Below are 25,326 nucleotides of genomic sequence, written 5' to 3'. Positions count from 1 at the left end.
TATACATGTACAATTAATATGTATTCAGTAGCTGAGGATGTGGTGGGCAAAGGTTGATTAAATTCACAAAAATAGGTATTTTGTAGTTTCTAAACATTGTCTGTTCGCTTAAAATTAACTCAATTATTTATCAGTCATATACTTTCTAATTAATCCTGAGACTCTAAATTGACCTCTGTTAGAAACTCAGCCACCAACTATGTTGTTATATACTAGCAATTACCCCAAAAAGACATAATCATTGTACTCTTTATACATGTAAAGCAAATGCTTTTTTTCCTTTCATACTTTCAATTCTAGGCTGCCATTAATTTAATTACATTTAATTAGTTTGACAATAAAAGAGCCACTGTCTTAATTCCCTTGCCTGTTTCTTGGAATGTTATTCCTAAGAGAAATGGGACAGGCTGCTGATTAACAGCTGAATAGGTTTGGGGGACAAAAGAAAGTCTGTGATAATGGATGCGGTGCCACACACAAGCTGCGTATGGATGGTAAAATCTGGCATTACTATTCATTATTGCAGTCTCTTTTGTTCCATAACTTCTGTAACACAAAGCAAGCCATTCTGCATTGTTGTTCCTCACATGCAGTACACACTTTCTACAAAGAGATGGCTGTTACTAATGGAGAATGGACACTTAGCATGTTGCTTTGGATCCCTTTGCTCATGACATTTAGCTGCCAATGAATTTTGCATCAAATGCCCATTCATCTCAATAATGAAAATTGGCTGGGCCATTTCATCTGTTTACTCATTTCATTTGTTTAATCAGTAGATTAATTCACTAATACTTCAGTTGATTAACCAGAGGGTAATTTTAGTTGCTGAAGGGGATTTTAATGGATGGGGCTGTAGGCAAAGGACACTCTTATTTATTTTTGAGATTGTTTTGGTTCCAGGATGTTCACATAATAAGCAATGGAAGAGAATATTTAAAATACCTTTTCCTTGTGACAGTGAGCAGTAACAATTTAATCAACAAAAGTTATCTTGCATTCTGTCTTCCTTTTTTAAAAAAGGAAGAGGCTTTGGTCATAACAAAATGATTAAATTGAATAGATCGGTTAAAATGTAGGCAATTGAGAAACTAAAAATTCTTACTTATCTGCCCTGTAAATAACATATGAGATTAATTTTCTTAGGTATTAAAAACAGTTTGGTCTACCAGATTATTCTGGTGCTTTATTTTTCTTAAGCTTATCTTAAATCAATTACTCTCCAGATTTATATAGGAATCTTGGAAAGAAAAGAAGTGGGAGATATTAGCATATTTCCCCCCTCTCTGAGGCTTCCTCCACCGTGCTTTGCTGGCAAAAATCAGCCTTGAACTTTAAAAGATGTTCAGGCTTTGCAGATGAGTTAAATGAGTCTTCTCGCAGTGATTTGCCAATCAGAATGCCCTTGTGCAATTCACATCACAAACTGGGCATGATTTGGGATTGCTGTAAATTGGATGTAATTTCCCAACAATCTAATTATAGCTTTATGGTGGTAGCAATATGGAAAGTGTAGTTAGTCACTTGAGGTAAATATTACAGGTGCCAAAAAACCCAACAAAAAACCTCAACAAAGGAAGAATCCTGCTGTGGCAGCAAGAGTTAATTTCATTCTCATCATGAGAATACTCAGAGGGAATAGTGCGCCTTGCCTTGGCTCCAGTGTTATTTCCAATAAATATGGAAATAATGTCTTGCAGTGCTGCAACCTGTTTGGAGGTCTCATGGGAAATATCACAAGATTACGTGATGAGTTTGAAATTAATCCATGCTTCTGTTGCGTTTGCACACTCTCCACTCTTGTTTCTGTGCCTGCTTACAGAGAATGGTAAATACCTTTGTCCAGAATTGGCAAAGGGACTCACAGCATTGCGATTTGCCAACAAGAAGTGTATTTATTTGCATTAATCAAGGAATAGAATATTAGAGACGGTAGCTTTATAAAATCATAAGAGATTACAAGGCACTGTGCTGGTTTCTTTTACTTTTTAAACTGTATTGTGACCTCATTAGACACCCTCTTGCAATCTGCTTACTTATCTGCATTTTCTGATCTTTATCTTTGTTAGTTTTCCCCAATACCTTTATTATTACTTTTAACAATACACAAATGAGGAGAAAAGAGAAGAGATTTATTGGATGTGCTGCCAGGTGGTGATGTACTGTATGTCCTGTCATTTTAGATCCTACAACTAGACACACATTACTTAATAACATTCTTTTTATTTCAGATTGGACTGGAATCTTGGGTGGTTTCTTCTGTTGACAGCAAAAACGACATTCATTCTTTTGTCGACAGCTGAAACCAAGTGGCTCATATCATTGAAAAGTAGGTGGTCAGAATTATCCTCTGTGAAAATCATCTTCAACATGCTATGTTATTTTGATAATATTTGATTATGATCACTCATTTAGAAAATGTTACAACTGTTGTTAATGTCACCAGCATCATATAGGTTCTCCGAAACATGATAAGTATGAATTTTCAAGTACTGTCTGCCATTTTAAAAGCCATTTGGCTTATAAGTTAAAACATAATGGTGAATTGAATCTAAAATGCTTATAGATATTGCTTTTCTGTCTGCAAAGTTGTTGTTGTTGGTTTTTTTAACTGCTGGATTCCAGGCAGGGTAGGCATATTTTCCTGTCACAGAACTTGAATTCTGTTGCAAAAGGAGAAAAGGCCATTTTGCATTACATTGGCAGAAGCATCTTGTGCATGACATGAAAGGTTATAGTTCTGCTGTAATTGGTGCTGGTTCTGTTTCAACTGCTGTATGTGGTTGTGTCACCCACGTCTCAGGAAGGATGCAAACAGACTAAGAGTATTTGGAGCAGAAAGGGGAAAAAATGGAATCAATGGCTTCTGTGGAAAAGCTGCAGGAAGAGGGTATTTTTAGTTGTTGACAGCTTTCAGATGCCTCCAGGCGGCTTTGAGGAAGACCAACTATGCCAAGAAGCCATGAATTCAAGACACAGAGAAGCAGATTTGGGATGGCAGTGAGAAAATACTGTGTGCGTGCTTAAAAAACAACAACCCTAAAGTAAACAAAATGTGAATTTAACTTTCTAGATGGGGAGGGCACAAAACAAAAATGTTATTTTTAAAATGCCAGGGAATGAATGCAAACCAGCATTTGGGGGGCAAGAGTTCTAGCCTAATTTTCTTCCTGATATGCTTTTGTTCTAAAGGAGCATTCAGATGCTTGAATCTTAGTCTGTGGCTTGAATGGTACATGTCTAGCAACTGATTATTATTATTTATACAATGCCATCCAGGTACATGGTGGACAGTCCTCTGTGCTGTGCTGGATCCAGGAATGGGCAGGAAGCCAGTGATTTTAGCAGAAGAATGCTGGATGGAGTTGAGGGTACCAAGATAAGCCAATGGAAGACAAGCAAGAAGGAGGTTGTGAGGGAAGGGAAAAGAATGCCATTACTAGAGTTTTTGCCAAGAGAGCAAAGGGGAGGAGCTGTATTCTTGCAATACTGAAAAGGTGAAGAAGTGGCATGAGGATAGATATGTCATTATCTATGGACAAAGAGAGAGTGCAGGGAGAAGAGGGCTTGTGAGGAAAATGAAGAGATTAGTTTTGGACATATTGAACTTTAGGTGACAATGAAGCATCCTAGCAGATATGTCAGACATGCAATTGGAAATGCAGAATAGGGTGGAGGGGGGGAAAGTGAACAAAACACACAAAGGTCTTTCACACAACCATCTAGGGGTGGTTTGGAAAAGGGAAGAACTTTTATCCTGATCCCTGCAGATGAGCAGAGCCTCGATTTGGCTCTGCTAACTCACCTCATAATGAACAATGCAGACAGCAGTGGGCTCCCTCCTTGAAAAACAGAGCTGGGTCCTCCAAAGATTGAGGAAGTATCCCATAATGCATTGTGCTCACAGTAGAGAGGCAGCCCTCAGTACAGCAACAGCTCTCTTCTGCTTGGCCCGTCTTGCTGCAGAATCCCTCATGGCTGCCAGCTGCCGAGCACAGCTTTAACCAACCAGTTAAATAGATGATCAAATTCTGAGGCAGGGCAACTGATATTTTCATCCTACCTTGTTAAAAATCTAGGTAAAGAAGTCAGGCTGCCTACATTTGAGTGGGCTGAGTTGGTGGGCTTCCTGTGAGTTCTTATGAGCAGCAGTAGCTGGGCTTGCTGCCTCCTGTCTTCATGTTGCTGATTGTGAGAATGCGCCCATAGTCTGCTGACTCTACTCCTTGGCTCTTGCAGAACATTTGGCCATTCCTTCCAACCTTGTGTTGCCCTTTTCATCCCAGCTGTTAGCCTGTGACTGCTAGAAGGGAAGCTAATATGCTGATAAGGACTTTGGGTGGGGGAGAGGGCTCATCATTTCAAACTGGGGGTACACTGTCTACTCTTTAGAGTTCAGGTTTGGTCAGTAGCCCATGTACAAATCAGCAAAACCAGGTGATGAAGGACTCCTTTTTGCATTCTCTGCTCTGCCACTCCTGGGAACTGGCATTTCGAGGAGGCAGCATGGGGGCCATTCAAAGTTTGGCTTATTGGCATGCTAAACAGTGTCCAGACTGGCAGGGTCACATGAAGACTGGGTAGTTATTCTGACAGATCACAAAACACGATTGCAATGTCTTAGTTCTGAAACTCCAAAATGTGCTCAAAAGGAAATGCTACAAACAAGGCAGAGACAGACTTTACCCGCAGGTGTCATAGAGGCAGCCACATTTGTTCACTTGTATGTCTGCAAATAAAGCAGTGTGTGGATCGGTGGGTCTGATTTTTTTTAAAAAACAGTGAAACCAGAATACACGTCAGGAAGCTAAACTCCCCTCAGTTATGTTTGGGTTTGGTATTCCTTTGTAGAAATGTGAACTTCACTCTGCTTGGTATGTGAATGGGGCAGGCCCCATCACATCTAGCTCAGCCTTAACAAAACAAATAGCAAAGGGTGGGAAAAAGAATAGAGGTGATGTGAGCACTCTTGTGGCATTACATGGCGGGTGCAGAAGGGTGTGTATCCCTCAGTGCAGCCCCTCAGGGCTTTTTGGACTTGAGGATGATATCTCAGGAACTCTTTTGCGGTGAGAAACACTGGCCTAGAGTTTGCTTGCTTGCTTGTTGACTTATTTATTTGTACATACACACAGGCTGACAGACATACCATCCCATTTTCCCAGCTCAGGGTAGTGATGTTTTTCCTTCCCATTGGGACACCTTATGTCGTATGAGCTGTGAGGAGGGAGAAATGGTTGCTGTTTTGAGCCAGTATCATCATGTTGTACATCCAGGGTCCAGATATTGTTGAGGAAAGAGTTGATTACACAGGATGTAATTGTCGGCATGATTACAAGGTCAGTGTGTCAGCTCATTATTGAAGGAAATTATGGATAATGAGCAAAAAGCCCATGGTGAGGCTTCCTCCATAGTCATTGGCTAGGATCCAAGGCAGCGGTAGACTTGTGTGAGAGAAATCAGGCATGCAAACCCTGGGCATCATAATTTTTACAAACAGCTGCTAAAATATTTTTGGTTGTGGTAGTATATTGTTCATTTATTTGCTCAAACAAAGCAGTACTTTCCTGATGAAAATGAAATGGTATACGGTATTTGAATCCTGAATCCACTGAGCAGACAGGGCTAGGCTATTTAAAAAAATAATATCAACTTATGGCCACTAAATGCTCAAACCCTCTATCGCCTTGTTTTACTCCACCTTGTTTCTTATCAATCCTCCTCTCCTGATATATTGCTGCCTTCCGGGGTCACAGCAGTGGGGGGAAAAAGAGGGGAGGTAAAGAAGGAGCAATGTGCATTTAAAGGCAAACTGTGTCTCCCATGTTATATTTCTGAAACAGAAATGGGGAGTGTGGGGTGGGCAAGTCACTGGCAGGGGCACTTGCCCCCCTGGCCCAGCCCCCGGAGCCTTGTTTGGCTGTCCGTCTACTCCTTCAGTGCAACCACTCTCACCTGCCTGTTGTCCCTGCGTCTTTAAACAACTCTGCTCATTCCCTCTTACTTTTCCTTATACCTGAAACTTCCCACCTAAACCTCTAGATAGTGAGTGTCTGTCTGTCTGTCTGTCTGTCTGTCTCTCTCTCTCTCTCTCTCTCATTCTCAAATTCTTCGGCAAAACCCATTTCTCCTCTAAAGCTTTTAATAGGATAGATTGACTTAGATCAAGGAGTTTTAAATCATTAAGAAAAAACAACAACCCTGATTTAAATCACTAATCTAAACCATGTTTATCATGTTGTAATTAATATATTTACTAAACATGCATCCCTACAGACTAAAGCATACTGAAAACCTTCCCACCCCCACCAAATTGTTCTCAATAGGGATGTGCACAAAATGCCTTTTGTGTTCTGTTTTGAGCATGAAATGAAATGTAAAATGGTAGAAATGTTCAGTTGAAACAGCAGTTGAGCCAGCTACTTTGACAGAACAAACTTGAAATGTTTCTTGTGTTTTGTCCATAGGGAACAATGGGGAACTCGAAACACTCCATTGTTCCCTACGGGTAGCTCCTAGGGACATCAAAGTGGGCTGGGTGGTAGGGCATGATGGCTGCTGCTTACCATCCAACCCACAAAAGAAATGGGCAAGTAGGTGATTTTTTAAACAAAATTTTAACCTTTCCCCCCAATGCCCCCTAGGATCCTATGGGGGTTGGGGGGAATGGTTAAAATTTTGTTAAAAATCGCAGTGCTTGCCCATTTCTTTTGTGGGTTGGGTGGTAAGTAGCAGCCATCATACTCTACCACCCAGCCCACCTTGGAATAATGGGGTGTTTTGAGTTTCCCCATTGTTCCCTATGGCCGGAACAAGCTGCATTCACATAGTGCACTGCACACAGGTTTTGCCTTTAAAGACACTGCAGAATCACACAGTAAAAGGGAATCTGTCCTCCTCAACACAGAACACACATTTCAAACAGAGCAAAAATAGCCAAAAAAAGAATCCACTGCCAGCCACAGTGCCTGCTCTGCAGTAATGTAGGAACACAGGAAGTTGCCTTATACCGAGTCAGACTATTGGTCCATCTAGCTCAGTATTGTGTTCACAGACTGGCAGCGGCTTCTCCAAGGTTGCAGGCAGGAGTCTCTCTCAGCCCGATCTTGGAGATGCCAGGGAGGGAACTTGGAATCTTCTGCATGCAAGCATGTAGATACAAATGCTCATCATTGGCACAAGTTGTTCTCTTTCACACAATTATGACTGACTCCTTATTTCTTAGTATTGCAACAGCAGCACGCATAGTCATAAGCTCAATTAGAGCAACTTCAGCCACTTATTTATTTATTTATTTATTTATTTATTTATTTATTTATTTATTTTATATCCCGCCCAAACATATGTCTCTGGGCTGTATATAAATTTAATTTATATACCACCTAGTATAAAAATAATTATGTTGGCTTAGAGACGAGAGATTTCTGCATGCATTCAAGGAAACTAAGCAAGCTCACTTACTTGTAGGCTAAAAGAGGCTGCAATCTTATCCACAGTTATTTGGATTTAAGAACCAAAAACGCTGTACAAAATGAGGCTGGCTTCTGAAAAAAGATACATAGGTCTAACTAGGGATTCTATTACAATTCATGACTTTCTGTGTAATTTATTATGCTTATCTTCAGAAGTCAGATATTTTGCTGTGCTTCAGCCTCATGTTACTCTCTTCATCTTTCACATGGGACATCTATGAGCATGACCTTCTGCATTTTTTTTAAAAAGGTCAAAGCAACTGTGGGGTTCCATGATTCATTTCCAACCACATTACTGGATAAGGGGGGCTTTAGTCCTTTCTCTTGTTGAAATCCCTCTCAAATCTGCTATTTGCCCCACAGAGTAAATGTATGATGCATAAATGGAACCTCCATATTAAGAAGCAGTCTACCGCTGAATAGCAGATTTGGAGGACAAGCAGGGGAGGGCTGTTGGATGTCCTTCATGTCCTGCTAGTGGATTTCCTTGAAGCATTTGACTAGCCTTGATCTGATCTAGTTTGACTGCAGTTATGTGCAGAATCTCTGCTTTTCTTTAATACATGTCCCACATCTATATATCACATCTAGATAGCAAGGTAACTATATGTTGAGTCTTGTATTAGAGAAATAGTTGTAGTTCCCTTACTCTCCAAAGTAATTAAAGCTAATAATGTTCAAGCTCTGTTCTTCTGGAAAAGAAATCGCAAGCAGCTGAGTAAGTTTTTTACTGTTCAAAACTACTGCTTCATTTTTGTCATTGACTTGAAGTTCAAGGGCTTGGTTTATTTATTTCTCGCCAGACAACAATTTTTCTCTGTTTAACATAAGGTACGCAGAGCTTTTTGTCTTCATTTTGATTACTAATTTATTGTGAGAATCATCAGTCTTTTCTTTCTCTTTAATGAGCAAATGAGTCTGTACAGGAAGGGAATATGCTCCCTTAACAGGAGAAACAAACTCTAATCGTGTTATAATATTTAGCTGTGCAAAAACAAAATAATTCATGGCATCTCAATGGTTATTGGTAATTTTTAAACTATTTAAAATTCTTTTCAATTGTGTGTGTGTCTATGTGTGTGTGTGTAGTTCAGAGTTCACAGCAATTAAGGGTACACACACAGTACTTATGAATGGAGAAGTCCTCCTAATGCATTGCAATGAAGGGGAAAAATCCTTTAAAACAATTATTATTATTATTATTTTTAAAAAAGAAATCCTACAAATTTGAGGCTGCCTGGGCGGAGTTGAGGCCATATTTGCTGTGCCCCCAGACCCACTTTGAGGTGCTCTGGGCACCCCACAAAAGGAAGAATGGGCCAGATGGGTTGCCTCAAATCCTCATTATTCCCTATGGGAGGAATACAAAAATTGGAAAAACTTAAGAAATTCATCAATAATTACATAAGTGTCCAATTGCTTTGGGGTTCGGTGGGTGCTTGGCACCCCAGGTGCTCACCACTCACCCCAGTTTTGTGCCCCTAGCAGGCCACCATACCAACACACAGTGACACAACTAAGAAGACAACCAACTGGAAACCAAAAAACCTCCACAGAAACAAATCTGCTGCTGTGCGCGCACAACTGCAAAGCCAAGGGGACGAAACGTAACCATAGCACAGACTAGCTACACAACAATAGCCACAAACCAACAAGACCTAACTAGTTGGCACAAGGCAGTAAAACCAACCCGGCACTCAAACTGCTAAAGAAAGAGGGGCAAAGCAAAAACACACCAACACACTGAAGGAGAACTTAAAGTAACACGCACCTGGGTCTTCTCCTGCTCTTCTCTTTGTGTGTGCAATGCATGCATTTTGCCTGTGGGGAAAGAAACGCCTCAGACTGTGTCTGGTCTACCACTTCTTTGCTGGAGGCCACACAGGGCCCCAGGCATGTGGTGGCACTAGTACAGTGGCCTGCATGCGTATTTGCATTTGGTGTGTGTGTGCTGCTAGCTAGAAGAGGGGAAAGGGCTCTGAAAAAATTAAAGGGATAGGAAGGTCTGGCTCAGAGGCAGGTCAATGGAGGTCATACACGTGGTGTGGCTGCAGGAGACCACTTATTCATCATGGTGCCGGACCAGTGCAGCGTCAGCAGTACCAAACGAGAGGGAAGAGAGGGGGGATCTGAATAAATTAAAGGGATAGGAAAGTCTGGCTCAGAGGTGGGTCAGTGGAGGCCACACATGACATGGTGTGGTGAGAGACCACTGACTCATCATGTCTGGTGCATGCGTGTCTGGTGTGTGTGCATGCATGCGTGTCAGCAGAACCAAATGAAAGGAAAGGGGGGGGAGAATAAAAACAATTCACAAACAAATATGTACAGTACACATTACACAAGTATATATAAAAATCCAGCTATACAGCAGCTATACAGTAATATTTATACCACTAACAACTATCTTTCGACACAAACTGGACCAAAAACACTGTCTACAGAAAGGAAAGGAAAAACCTCTACTACTGACAATACACGCACACACACAGCAGGAGAAACCTCCACGCATGCACACATTCACACACACAACACCTATCTACTCAAGGACATATTTACACACACTAAATATTTACAAATACACATTCTGGCAGTCCCGCTGCCAAACGACACAAACACAATACATTTAAAAATGCTAAAAAATCTACATTTTTACAAATCTACATATCTAAACAGTGCCACACTGGTACAAACCAGCTAGTGCCTGTGTGTGTGCCCACGGCCCCCCAAATGCAGTGGTCAGGTGGAACCAGGGGCTAGTTCAGCATTGGGTTATTCCAGTGGGTGTGTATCCAGTTGCTAAGTCACAGCACTAGCGGACATGCTGTGACTTGGCATGGCTGAAGGAGGAAGGGGGGAGGGTAGGGATGAGCGGAAGCTGCTGCTGGGCAGGTGACCGGCACTATGGGTCAATCACTCGCCCAGCTCAACCTCCAGCTCAGGGTAGCCCAGCAGGGGGAGGTTAACTTTGCGGAAAACCAACTGCTTGACCAAGCCAGGGTCCAACCAGGACTGAGTGGGTGTTACCACGTCACCAACACGTGAAAATACCCGCTCGCTCTGGATGTTGTTTAGCGGGCAGGAGAGGAGGTGCGCAGCAACTACCGCTGTGTCCGGCCAGACTTGGCAGTGGGTTGCCCAGAACTGCACACAGTCCATCTCTGGGTATTCCTCCACGGGCTCCTCCAAGTATTGGGCAACACATTTCACAGCACTGGTAGGCCGAGCCTCCCGCAAACCAGGCAAGGCGCCAAGGCACATCCACCTAAACCACTGGGCTGATTTTGCAGGAGGAATTGCCTGCTGCATTGGCACTGCTGCCTGGGATGCCGCGCTGCCAGACTTGGAAGAAGAAGGGGCAGGAGCTGAAGGGCCACCTGCACTACTGCTGCTGGGTGTGGGTCACGCACGCTCAGGGGGTGCACCATCACCATCCTCCTGTTCTCTGCGCGTCCTAGTTACCTCCTTCTCCCTAACTCAACCAGGAGGTCCATCCACCTGGGCAAGTCATCTGCACACATGACATTGCCCTTGATGGTTGGGTCACAGAGACAAGCCAGGACATACTCCTCCCTGTCACATTGACCAGCCTGTCGACAACCCCAGCCTGTCGACAACCTGTCAACAACCAGTGTAGTGTCATGGTTAGCCAGCATGGTGTCGTGGTTAAGCACTGCCTAACCCTGCACTGCCTGTACAGGGAGGGGACCACATTTTGGCTGAACGTGGTCCTTGAGGGGATGGTGTAGTTGGGCACTAGCAATTGGAGTATCTGGCGGAAGCCGGAGTTCTCGACTATCTGTAAATAGTCAGTGGCGCTCTCCCTTATGAGGCGGGTGAGGAGACGTGGATCCATGTGACCAGGCCACTTTGTGTCCGACAACTGCATTCACCGCTTGACTAGCAGCATGCCCTGCTTCATGGAAGCTGGCACACCGCCCTTGTCAGTGCTAGTCACAGGCACATGAGGCGCACCAGTGCTGCCAGCAGAGTCAAGTAGATCCGGGTGACTCTGTCACATGTGTCACCACAATGAGGTTGTACCCAGATGCTTCGCATTTTGCCCCGACTGACCTGTGCCCTACAGTGGACACAGTGAGCAGCGGTTGGGGCATCTTGAGGGACCTCAAAATGTCACCAAACTTCACTGCTCTGAGTAGCCTCAGACACCCTGGGCACTGTCTTAGGCCTCTTGGGTGACAGCAGACCTAGGGGGGCTGCTGGTGCTTGCCCACCGACATCACCCATCCCCTTCCACCCTCTGCAGAAGAAGGGCCTGGCTTTACTGGCGGAGGGGCCGCCCCCTCCACATCAGTAGCAGATCCTTCCTCCTCGGAGTCAGACTGGGAGGACCCAGCACTGGACTCTGCCATGACCTGAGCATCATCAGGGGAGCCCCCACTGAGTGGCGAGAGAAGCGTTGGAGGGGCTGCAAGAGGGAGGGGAAATCTGGCTGCACTGCCAGCTGTCAATTCCCTGTCCTCCACCCCCACCATGGAAGGAGCTTCCCTGGCAGGAGAGCCCTCTGCACGGGGCGGCAACACTCATGGCGCACCATCTGATGGATGCACCACTGGTCCAGGAACTGGTTTGGAGGCAGCAGGCTCCTCTGGATAGAAGAGCCTTTGTGCCACCGCCTCACCTGGGCCAAAGAATTCACCAACAGGGACCTGTGGGACCCAGGATGGCGTCTTCTCTGCCCACAGTGGCCTCCTGCACCAGCTTTGGGACCCCTATCCCCTCTGCCTGCCACCCTGCTGTGAGCTCTGCCCACGATACGGCACTCAGACAGTCCCGTGAAAAGACTTTAACATTTTTAAAAATTTGAAGAATTTTTTTTTTTAAAAAGGAGTGAGGATTTAAAAAAACAACAACCCTATTTGGGGGAACTTTTTTTTTAAAAAAAACCTATTGGGGGGGACTCTTTTAAAAAACCCTATTTAAAGAAAACCCCTTTTAAAATAACCCTGCCCACCCATTCCACCCACAACAAAACAATACAATAAAAACAATTATTATTATTATTTTTACATTTATATCCTGCTCTTCCTCCAAGGAGCCCAGAGCGGTGTACTACATACTTAGGTTTCTCCTCACAACAACCCTGTTAAGTAGGTTAGGCTGAGAGAGAAGTGACTGGCCCAGAGTCACCCAGCTAGTTTCATGGCTGAATGGGGATTTGAACTCGGGTCTCCCCGGTCCTAGTCCAGCTCTCTAACCACTACACTACAACTACAAAATGGGGAAAGTGAACCTGTAAACACCAGAGACAATCTGTAAAAACAAGAAACAAACTGCAAAGAAAAAAATACAGAAAATATACCTCCCCACACCCAAACATGAAAAAAGGAGGCCCTGCTTAAAAAAACACTAAAGGGGGAAGAGGAGACAACAAAAATTAACCACTTATCCCCTCTGTCATTCTGGAGTCCTCTGCCCCACACACTGGTCAGGAAAAAAAAGAAGGAAGACCCAGACCAGTGGCAGGCTGGCACAGCGCGGGTGGGCAGGCACAGCTGGAGCAGGGGTAGGGTGGAATAAAAAAGCTTTCCAGCAATTTCACCCACCCCAAAAACAAATTAAAAGTAAAAACACTAATAAAATAAATAAAAAGGCTGGTGGGGGGAAACGCTGTGGGAATTGGGATGGGAGGAAAGGGGAGGGGGAGAGTGGAGTCTGGAGTAGGCAGTGTGCTAAGCATAGCAATAACGGGATTAAGAAAGAAAAGCATCTTCTCCAGAAAAAAGACACCCCCCCCAAAGATGAGCCCAGAATAAAATAAAAACAATTGGCAGTGGCTGCTCTGTTGAGGAGACAGAGGCCCTCAACTCAGCCAACAGATTTTAAAGCAGCAGCCATCAAAAGCAAAACAGGTGGGGGGAAACAATGTGGGGGCTGGGTTAGGGAAATGGATGGGCAAGAGAGATGCCTCAGGCCAAAGGGCCTGGGCCCCCTGGCCCAGAGGAGAGGGAAGAAAGAGACACACAGACACTCACTCACTCAGGGGAAAAATAAAATAAAAGCAGCAACACACAGCAGAACAGACACACAGTGGGGGGAAGGTTTAAAGCAGGGGTGGAGAGAAACAGGCAGAAGGGAACAGGGGATTGGGGACAAAAAAACCAGCACAAGTCTGCCAAGCAGACTCTCACTGCACCATCAGAACCAGCAGCAGCAGGGCTTGGCTTTAAATAGGATTTGAAACTTCCTCCATTGGGAGCCCTCACCTTTGTCCCCACCCCCTGGCCAATAGGGTGCCAGTTCTCAAGGACTGGCACAGTGCACAGCCTACCAGAGAGCCAGACCCATCTGGCCAATCAGGGAAGCAAGAGCTCAGCCAATGAAATCAAGCAAAATAAGTCACACAAAATGTAGGCCAAGATCTAAAATGGCCACTAGAACCTTCGAACAGGCTCGAACCAAACTGGCTCGATTGGTTCGAACTTGGACCGGCATTGCCAATGCAATGCACTGTTTGGTACGAGTTTGAACTTTCAGTCCGAACCGGTTCGAATTCGAGCCGGTTTGCACATCCCTAGTATCAAGGCAGTGTGTGTGCATGTGCATTCAGAGGGGGGCCTTCCTGATTCAACCTGAGCCGGATCCAAAATTAACTGAGGAGACATCAAAAAACTTGTATGCATGGGCATGCCTTAGAGGGAGCACTGTTTATGCATAACATTCTTGAGAACACCATAGCTCTTTTCTTATGTTATGAGCACTGAGGGCTCTCCTGCTTTCAAGGGCAAAAGCAGGGAGCAAGTCCCACCGCTCCACTGTCAATCACTGCCTTGCGCCCAACAAACACGCTGCTGGTGCTGTTTGAAGAGGGAGGTCTCGTTAGCATATTAAACAGCGATTCTATGAGCTGCAGCCTCAATCAATCCAGATTGCAGCTCATGGAATCTCTGTTGAACATGCTTACTTTTGCCCTCGTAAATGTGAGTGCCCAGAGCTAAAGTCTGAAGAGGGCTTGTCTCTTGCCATCTATACTTCTAAAGCCACCAGATGTTGTTGGAGTACAACTCCCATCATCCCCAGCCACAGTGGCTGATGGCCATGGGAGGTTATAGACCAACAACATCAAGGGACCCCAAGTTAGGAACCTGTGCTCTGCAACAGCCATTCTGTTATGAAAAATTTCATGCTCTTTCTGAAAGGAGTGCATACAATAATCAGAAGTGATGGGAAGACTGTTTCATGGGGAGAGGAAATCTGTGTGTCATGTGCACATGCCCTGTTTCAGTTCAACAGTGATGACCACTTTGTTGTCCTTTCCCAAAATCATGAACACGCAAGGCAAGGCAACACAACACACCCAAGGCAGGTGTATATGTAGCCCTCCATGTGAGCAACTTGCTTTGATAAGGAGCAGAGGTGGAATGATTCCTTAAGTACCTCCAGCTTGTACTCCACCTCCCTGCCTGGAGAGCAGAGAGATGTAAAGGGGACATCTTCCGGCCTGGAGTCTAGCACTTCTCTGCTCCAATAAGTTCCTCCTGACCTGTTGCTAACACTGTCGTGCCGGTTTAGGGGACCATGAGGAGAGGGTTATCAAAGAGGCTAGTTCATGTGGGGGGGGGGGGGGTGCTCAGTGTGTGCCAATTTCAGAATGTCTGCTTCTGGGGTGTCCCAGTCTCATATCTGGTCTTGTGCCTCAGCTTGACTCCTCTTCAGGGACAGACTCTATGTTACTTTTCAAGACAGCACACAGAGTCATGATACTTCTATATAGTGCAGGTGGATGCAGATTCAGTGCTGGCAGGGAAAGCAAAGGAGTGCTAAAATGACACATCATTGAAAGTGAATAGTTTCTTTTGTTACTGCTAGTGGGGCTGCCGAAATCCATGTTTTGCCGTTTCATATTATGAATCCACACTGCTTGTTAATCCCATTGGTAGAACAAGCCCTGAATCCAAATCATGAGCATTTTTACTACGTTTGTTAGTCAAGCAAGATAATGGTGCCTGTGAGATTTGTGTGCCTGAGAAAAGAAAACTCCAGTGGATCTGATGGGTGTGTGCTTTGGGAAACTGGAATCCAGGAATTGGGATCTTCCTGCACTGTTTCTAATGGGCAGCTGTTTTTGTTCCCTGTCAGCCACCTCCTCCACATGCAGTTCCATCCAGTCATAGAGTAGTAAACAAATGTATGATGTATGATTATAGCCAATCAGAGGCCAATGTGTCATTATGCAGGATGTTGCTGTGAGGCATGTAGGAAAATGGAATGGGCATGCATGGAAAAAGGAAGCTGCTTTGAGAGCCCAGAAAACAGGAGAGCTTACTGGGTTTTCCAATGTAAAGCAAGAACATTTCTTCCATTTTTGTTTCCCACAACCTAGGTTTCTTCTTCCTTTGGCTGAAGCCTAGTTAAGAGTGTAAACATGTCCTAAATTTCCCCTGTAACGGGACATATTAGATGCTGTGTCTCTGCTGTGATTAGGGGACAGTGGTCACAAGCACAGTACAAGTAACAGGTACCCTCCCTTCCCTGCACCTAGAGGTTTTCTCACATAGCTATGCTATAGAAAGCCATTATTTTGGGCTGGGGCCCTAGTCTCTACTCTTATTAGCTTAATGATTAATTCTGTACTGCAGCTATGAGGAAATTATTGTTGTTTCTGGATTCTGGGAAATTCCCATAGTCCTCAAACTTTCATGTTTGTCGGCTTTATTGCATCACTAGCTTTCTCAGTGTTTGAAATGGATTGCTGTGTCACCCATAAGGGCACTATCTGAGTTTAGTGCAATCTGGCTGAATTCCTGAAGGGTCAGAATAGCTGCGTTTTGATGAACATGTAGAGTCATCCGCTGCATGGCTACTTGCACAGCCTACAGAAAACCGTTGTTGGCTGAGAATTAATTCCATCCCTCCTGCAGCTCTAGTAGCTGAATGTTAACAGCAGTGATGTTCAAAGCCCTCGGTTGACCTTGCCAAGCCATTACTGGTATACGTTGAAACCTCATTACAGTGAAATCATTGGGGAAGCAAAGAAATCGAGCTTTAGATATTTCTTACTGTGTCCTAAGAGATAAAAGAAAAAAGGCTGGAAAATAGGATTCCAGTAGAGTTGTGTTGAGGCTACAGCAATGCTTTCTCTTTGTGTCTTGGTTTCTAAAAGGTCTTTAAAAATGGTCCTTCGGAAATGACCATTATTTGTTCAGCAGTTTGCTTGGATCTGATCTCTTTCTGGTGAAATCTTAGTGTGTGCTACATTGATGGCTGCTTGGTCCTTTTGAAAACACAGAAGATGGAATTTTCTGGGACAAGGATTGATCTGCTTAGTACTCAAGGCCTGTTGTGTGGGAGCTGTTGGCAGTCCTTTTCTGTACAGGTTCGATTTTATTTTGTGAGTGGGGTCAATATTTTGAAAATCCAGAGAGCTAGAAATTGGCATCTCATGGTAACCTTGGCATCTCAACACACATCTGCTGAAAATATAAAAAATATGATGTAATATAATAAATAATATATAATATAATAAATGGTCACAGTGGTCAGTGATATAAGGGGGAAAGAACTCTAAATGAATAAATTAAAAAAAAAAACCCACCACCACCTTGTGGTTAACCTTCATTACCAGTTGCAGGGGAGTAACAGCAGGAGAGAGGGCATGCCCTCAACTCCTGCCTGTGGCTTCCAGCAGCATCTGGTGGGCCACTGTGCGAAACGGGATGCTGGACTAGATGGGCCTTGGGCCTGATCCAGCAGGGCTGTTCTTATGTTCTTATTAACCACTTCAGGGTGGTTGCCTGGGATCTGTTCTTCAAGGTCTGCTCTTCACATGCTGCAAAATGAGGTGAAAGAGTCCTGAGTCAGTAGAATGGGCTATACCACTTCAGATTGCAGTATTGGATTAAAAGGTAGAAAACTGACATAGCAGTGAGGGTTGGACTAGAATGTAGAGGGATGTACTAGGTTTTTAATTTGCTGGAAGTTTTGTTTGTTTTTTTAATATGAGAGAGCATTCAAAAATGGCATACTCCCTTCTGCACCTTGAAGTGTTTTGTTTTTTTAGTAAAAGAGCATGAAGTCCCAAGCCCTTATGGAATTGGTTGCCAGAAGGGGTGGTGATGGCCTAGTAATGGTTTGAAAGGGGGATTAGACAGATTTATGGAGGAGGATAGGTTGATCAATGGCTCTTCGCTGTGATGGCTAATTGGAACTTCCAGGTTTAGAGGCCATATACCTCTGAACTCCAGTTGTTGGTGAGACAGACAAGAGGGTTGTGGGCTGTTGCTTTCATGCTCTGCTTGCGAACTTCCCAGAAACATCTGACTGTCTGCTGTTGGAAACAAGATACTTGACTAGATGGACCTTTGCCTTATCCAGCAGGTCTCCTCTTATGAGAGGAGAGCTGGTCTTATGGTAGCAAGCATGACTTGTCCCCTTAGCTAAGCAGGGTCCACCCTGGTTGCATTTGAATGGGAGACTTGATATCTGAGCACTGCAAGATATTCCCCTCAGGGGATGGAGCTGCTCTGGGAAGAGCAGAAGGTTTCAAATTCCCTCCTTGGCTTCTCCAAGAGAGGGCTGAGAGAGATTCCTGCCTGCAACCTTGGAGAAGCCACTGCCAGTCTGTGAAGGCAATACTGAGCTAGATAGACCAATGGTCTGACTCAGTATATGGCCGCTTCCTATGTTCCTATGCTCCTGTGCTCTTTTGTATGTGCAACTTTCATATTACTTCATATGCGTCATAGCTACTTAGTTCAGGATGCCTACTTTGTAACTAACTTCAGAACAGCTAGCACATTGCTTGGTTCTGTACAAATAAGCAGCAATTTCTAGATTATTTATGATGTCATTATTGGCTGCCATTCAGGACCATCTATTTGATTTCAGCACTTCATTACAAAATATCAAAGTATGTCAAACAAAGTTTAAAGTTACATTTAAATATATTTCTACGTGAATAGGCCAGTTAGCCCATTTATTTGACCATTTGTGGGGAGGTGGGTTGGAGCTCCGGTGAGCTTCTGTCCTGTAGCCACATGCGATTGTCACATTATTATTATTGTTGTTGTTGTTGTTGTTGTTGTTATTTATTTATTCGATTTCTATACCGCCCTTCCAAAAATGGCTCAGGGCAGTTTACATAGAGAAATAAATAAATAAATAAGATGGCTTCCTGTCCACAAAGGGCTCACAATCTAAAAAGAAACTTTAGCTTGGCTCTGCAAACCCAGCAAACTCACAAGCATGGCTGCTGCGTGCTCCATTGCTGAACTCAGCAGCTGCAAGCACCACCCCTCAATGAAAGGTCCTCCAAGAGCATGTATGCTTTCCCAGCATGCTTTGTGTTGCCAGCAAACTGGAACAGTTTCATGACATCAGCAGCTGCCCTTCCATTGGTCATGAAGGAGTAGAAGGTAAATCCAACCCGGCCAAAGCTGCTTGAGCTTTGGGATCACAGTGTGTGCTTTGCAGGCTAGTGCATCCATTGGCGGTTGCCGCTGTATGCACTCTATAGTTTCCCTGTGGGGAAGGGTGCTGGTGACTAGATAGAAAGGGCTCGAGGGCTCTCGTGACCAGAGAATCAGGGGAGGAGGGCTCTCCTTTCCTTCACCCTTAGTTAAAAGCTGGGTAAAAAAGCTGGGTAGCCCCCTGGAGCAACCAGGACTGGAGGGGAAAGCACGGGGTCTGTGTGATCTGAGGATCATGGAAATCAGGGTAACCTGCCCCCTACGCCAATTTTAGTTGTCGTGTGAACCAGCCCAAGATGTAGCCCTAAGGCGCAATATGACAAAATGAAGGACAATAACTATAAAGAGGCAATTTCTAGGGACACAGCTTATAAAATACGTTGATGCTAGAAATGCTTACAGTTGGAGAACCTTAGAGGATTAGGGAGGGAAGGGGTGAGAATGCTTCAAGGGAGAGTCATAGGACTTTTTTTTTTTTAAAGAGAAGTCTGCTTAAGTCTGGTAGAAGGTTCTCCTGTGCCAGTCCCATTGGAATCAATAAGGGCTATACACGACCATGGTGTACATTCATTTCAGTGGGGTTTGTGCATTCTTGCTGTATGTTGCCATTTGTTGTTAAATGCAACTCTTACTGAACCCCCCCCCTTGCCTGACTGAATTAATGTGGAGAATGAAAGCAGTGCAGCTGTTTTGACATAGCTCTGCAAAACCGTAATATGGGTGTGACAACTTGGACAGAGTCATGGTAATGTTCATCTTTGCTGTTTGTACTGGCAGGAAGGAAAAGGATAACAGCAGTCACCAGAAGGCACCAAACTTTAAGTAGCAGCTGCTTTCAAAAATAATAATTAACAAGACTTTTAATCCAATTACATGACCAGGTCTGGGAATTACCAGGATTTTTATACTGCTGCTATTGTGTGAAATATTGGTTGAGCTGTCCGAGAGAGAATTTAATTATGATAGTTAGTTGGATGGGTCCCCCCCACTGCCTTCCCCACACCCAAAGACTCGCCAGTAGATTATGAAACCAGATGTACTGCACGGAGGAAAACGCTGTCTCGATTTTCTGGATCTTTGTTATCTTGAACTGGGCAAAATGAATAATTACCAAATACCTTCTGCTAGGAAAATTATATCCCTTTATGCCAACAGTTGCTTTTAATCAGCTAGGATATGCAGTTGCCCTCCAGAGAATTAGAGAAGGAAGGTTGATTTCTCATTAGCCCACTACAGTCTTTTTTAATTTGGATGTTAGTGTTCCTGTAAACACATCCAGAAAAAGAAGTTAGTTTTACAGAAATAAGATTGTGTCATCCTTTAGACACAGGGCTCAAACAAGATTTATTTTGGCTTTAATTATTAGTGATCAAGATCAGTATGAGAAGTATGAGCATATTTTTTACACCGGTGCCCTTACCTTTTCTAAAGGGCTCAGGGCAAAGTACATTCCCCCTCTCTCTCCTTTCTTTTCCTGCCCACCCCCATGCCCCCAGCCAGCACAGTGTGCAAAGGCTGGCTAGGGTAGGGAAGGTCAGTCTCAGGGTTGGGGTGGGGCGATGTAGGGGGAGGAATGGGGGGAAACGGAGAAAGATGTATGTAAAATACAAAATGTCAAAAACCATTAAATTAAAGGGGAAAACCTTGAAGGTACGTTAGGCAGACAGGGAGAGTACAGCTAATCCAAAATCATCCAGTAAACTTTGTGACTGACCAAGGATTCAAACGTAACTTTCTCCATTCCAACTCCAGTGATCTGTCATCCAGACTACACTGGCTTTCTCTGAGAGAGGGAGGGGAGGGAGAGGGGGAGAGCTCTACAAGCCCATAGTTGTAGAGCTCTCAAAATGTGAGGAAGGCTTTTAAGAGGGACTCAGATAAATAGATATGTTTGTATACATGTCTATAAATATCAGTATGTCTATATTGAATTATGGACAAAATGTGAAGTGTGTCACAGAGGAATATGAAATACAGCTATGTTTCAGTGGGGATAAACTAATTTCCACACAGTGTGTCTGGGTGGGAGAATCATAATATGAGACCACTGAAGCACAATAGGAGGCTTCCCACTTCTCCTGTTCTTTATCGTGCAACAATCCTGTGTGAAAGATTATTTCTTTAGTTACCGTTGTGTATTTTAAGTGTACAGCTTTGTACAGCTCCCTAGGGGCCTAGGAAAGTAGAAAGGCTGTTTGTTAAATTGAAAAATGAATGGGCATAAATACATACATATCCTAATCTTTGGGGTGCTTTCCTTTTGAGGTGTATGTAGGACAGCTCGACTACCCAGCCACCTTCCTTTTGGGGTTTTCAAAATCAAGCCAGAACCCTCTCGATATCCTCCATGATCCAATTAGTGTAACATGGTGACTGTATGACAACCCTCCTATCATGTTATTTTGAGTGGCAGTGCAGTAGAATGCTCTCTGGAGGTTTGATGCAAGAGAGCATTGTGTATTATTTTATTGTGAGCCTTCCTATTTCCCAAATATAGGGACTTTTTATTGCAGTGTCAGTCAACAGCATCATGATGTTAAAGTTGTTTGCTGTCAGAATTGTGAGCCAAGCTCTATCACAGTAGTGTACAGATCCTGGGGTTCTTAGGAGGGTTATCAGACATTCTTCAAGGACGTGGTCAGCAATGGCAAACAAGTTTCCCAGAAAGACAGCTTGCCCGTCACATTTCCTTGAAATGTGCCCCTTTAGGGGAGTGTTTGAGTATGTTGGTTTATAGTGAGGGATGGTGAAGGTCCAGATGATTGGCCAGCATGAATGGAGTGCACACCTGAAAGCATGCCCCCATTATCTTGCACAATGCACTGGGCTTCCATGACGGACAATTTGACGTGGACGGTATGTCCTGGAGGTAGGAATTTTGAAAACTGAAATGATATTACGATATTACTGTATCGGCTGCTTCAGTTTGACACACAATGGAATTTAGTTCTGTGATTCTAGATAAATCCACGCTGACCCTTCCTGAAATGAATGTATTTGTCAGCGTTTTTTCCATCAAGTTTAATATTGATTTTGGTATAGTTTTTACCTACCGATTAAGAACATTAATTTTGTCAGTTTGATCATTAATCATTTTTACCATTGCTTGATCTAAGCATATTTCCCCCAAAAGGTGGTTAAGATCCTTTTGATGACAACTATTGGGGCAAGCAAGGGTAAAAATAAATGTCCCTTTATCTTGCAAGTGAAGGGAGAACTAGGGCATTAATTTATTACCTAGATGGGGAAAACTACAGGAGGACCTTGATATCCACATTTGGGAAATAAGACACCTGATCTTGGCATACACGAAAAAAGCGGGGGGGAATACATTGACCTTGCATATCCATGGGTTGGGGGTGGCTGGAAATGACCGCGGAGGTCATTTCCGGCCACCATTTTGTGTTTCAGAGCCTCAAAAGGGCTCATTTTTAAAAGAGAAAACTGGTGATTTTGGGCCAATATGGGGGCATTCTGGGGCACAGCACGACTCGGGAAGCAGCTAAGTGTGGCAGGAAGCTTCCCCCAGCATCAAATTATTTTTTGATATTTTAATGGTGTTTCCCCCCTGACTGGAACCTAACCCCCAATTCCCCATTGCTGCAATGACTCAATATTCACAGTCTCCGTATCCATGGCTGTACCATGGAACGGAACCCATGTGAATATCAAGGTCCTCCTGTGGTTGGCTCTAGGTTTCCCTTAAATTCATAGTGTAACTTTGAGTAAGTCAGTGCCTCAGTTTCCCCTTTGTAAAATGACAGTAACTGTCATAGCAACTTACCTCCTTGGGTTGTTGTGATTACAGGACAAACCTAATTTGAGTGTAAAAGACTTTGCAACGATGAGTAGTAGTAATGTAGGTTCTGGATTAGGGCACTTGCATGAATAGGTCTCTTCAGCACATAACTCAGATCCATTGTTTTAATTATTTTAAAATCTTTGGAGCACTCTAAAATCTGTCTTTTTAAGTGGTTCATTCTGTATCTGATTTTAATTGGGACATATTAAGTCAGCAACAAGATGGCTTTTCAGAAACCATCTGGAAAGGGTACGCCCAGTTCTCCTTTTGACATCTGTTTAGTGGCAGGGGGAAAAAATCGGTGTGTGAATCATTACTGTGCTACATATTCCAGCAAGACTGGTTTTCATCTCTTCCATTACACAAAAGATTGAATAGGAACAGCCCTGTTTCAGAGTTTGAGATGGACAGAACTGGAGAAGAGTATTGGGGGTGTGAGTAAGAGAAGTAAAAAGATTTTTTAAAAATTATAAAATGTAAAATATGAGGGAAGTGAAAGATTTGAACAGCCTCTTATTTGTAATACTCTGTAACTGGTTTTACTGCAATGAGAACTGTGTTTGCTCTTTGTCCAGCTTTGTAGGATGATGGATTTGCACTGTTCCTTCTGCAAGGTTTTATTAGTTGAAGCTTCATTTCCTCTGGTGAACAGAGCGGCTGAGCCTGGACTTAAAGGCCTGCCATAAGAAAGTCACTTCTATAATTTCCAATAGATAAATCACGAGTGGCACTTATAATCTTGTGTTCATAGTTGTTCCGTAGTTATAGAAGCAAATACTCATTGTGGCTTGTGTGCTGTTCCAGGGTTTGTGATGTCCCTATAATTTACCAAGGCTTCCCTGCTCATAGATACTGCCTCTCAGTCACATTTGCAAAGATCCTTTCAGCACCTTGGGCGACCCATAGCTCTCCTGTTGTCGGATAGTTCAGTGCAAACCATGTCCTTTCCTATATAGTCATCTCACAGCCCATATACTGTATTTTATGGACTATAAGACTCACTTTTTTCCTCGAAAAATATCCGCCAAAATTCATGTGCGTCTTATATGTTTTAACAGTATAATATGTTAAAACTCTGAAAAACTGGATTAAAATTAAGGTGCGTCTTATAGTCCATAGCGTCTTATAGTCCGTAAAATACGGTATGTACTTAACCCAATGTAGCCATCTGTGTTAAAGAATGGCCAAGTTTGAGGGATTGGCCCAGGCAATTACTTCTGCAGTAGTGACTCAAGTCACTAGAGGAGGAGAGCTGGTCTTGTGGTAGCAAGCATGAATTGTCCCCTTTGCTAAGCAGGGTCTGCCCTGGTTTGTATTTGAATGGGAGACTACATGTGAGCACTGTAAAATATTCTCCTCAGGGGATGGAGCTGCTCTGGGAAGAGCATCTGTGTGCTTGCAGGCAGAAGATTCCAAGTTCTCTCCCTGGCATCTCCAGGTAGGGCTGAGGGAGACTCCTGCCTGTAACGCTGGAGAAGCCACTGCCAGTCTGTGAAGACAATACTGACTTGGTTACTGACTGTGTAGACCAGGGTTTCTTAACGTGTGGGTCCCCAGATGTTATTGGACTTCAACTCCCATAATCCCCAGCCCCAGTGGCCTCTGGTTGGGAATTGTGGGAGTTGAAGTCCAGTTACATCTGGGGACCCACAGGTTGAGAATCCTTGGTATAGACAATACTGTGTAGAGAATGGTCTGACTGGGTAGAAGGCAGCTTCCCATGTTCCCATGTACTTGCACATTATACTGGTGTTATGGTTGCTGACACAATTGCAGACCAGATGGGTGCCTCCCTGTGCAGTTGTTTATTTATTTATTTATTTAACATACTTTTGTGCCACCCAAAAGTTACATCTCTGGGTGGTTTACAGTTAGCTGCTAGTATGAACATGCATCCTCAGAAGTGAAGGGTTACTGCATGGCTAAAGGTAGAAATGGACCCAGGTCTGTCATACAAGTACCTACATGGTTTGGGAGTATGGTGACCACCAGTCTAATGTATATTCTGAACATATAATTATATGGCATAAATTCTGGAGGTGAGGTGAGTGCAGGGGGCACTTGAAGGTGGTCCATACCTCAGTGCCATTCAGATTAATACTTGAGAGCAGTGTTCTCTCTAATTTTTTCTATCTGTGTGCGGAATGAATTTTGTTCTGGGCGGCAGCATCAAGACAGTGTGAGCAAACATGCATTCAGAGTGGGACTTTCCTGATTAAACCTGAGTGGGATCTAAAATTAACTGACCAGAAATCAAAAAATGTGCAAGAGCGCGCACATGCGCACACCTTAGAGACAACACTGCTTGAGAGTGCATCTTTTTTTTCTTGAAGGTTCTTTTGATCATTTAATTTTGATGGTTTATCATCTGACACAGTTCCAGGCAAAGTCATGAACTTACTAAGATGGTTGCTGCTGTCCTAGCATAAACATTTATTTTCCACTGAGATGACAAATTATTAGTCACCATAGCGCAGAAGGAGCAAGACTGATTAATTACATAAAGAGAAACATTGCAAAGGTTATCACAGATTGTTCTGTACCACACTGTCTTATAACTACTGTTTTCAAAATGGAGGGGGAAACGTGGAACACACATGAAGCTGTCCAGAAAGTTCCTTCA

At 43.7% G+C, this 25,326-nt stretch overlaps 1 protein-coding gene across 9 annotated transcripts in view; it reads left to right on the top strand.

Annotated features, from left to right (window-relative positions):
* Nucleotides 1-25,326, top strand: part of ENOX1 (ecto-NOX disulfide-thiol exchanger 1) — a 577,422-nt gene that overhangs the window by 137,545 nt on the left and 414,551 nt on the right. For 7 of the 9 annotated variants that reach the window (XM_053307429.1, XM_053307433.1, XM_053307419.1 and 4 more), the window contains one exon: nucleotides 2,232-2,329. The exons of the other annotated variants lie outside the window; for them this stretch is intronic. The gene's annotated coding sequence lies outside the window, so the exon portion shown is untranslated. The remainder of the gene's footprint in view (nucleotides 1-2,231; nucleotides 2,330-25,326) is intronic. 9 annotated transcript variants of the gene reach the window in all.

This window comes from Hemicordylus capensis, chromosome 3, assembly GCF_027244095.1.
Source record: "Hemicordylus capensis ecotype Gifberg chromosome 3, rHemCap1.1.pri, whole genome shotgun sequence".
Taxonomy (NCBI): Eukaryota; Metazoa; Chordata; class Lepidosauria; order Squamata; family Cordylidae; genus Hemicordylus; species Hemicordylus capensis.
Note: the sequence above shows the minus strand (reverse complement) of the source record. Positions and strands in the feature narration are given on the sequence as shown.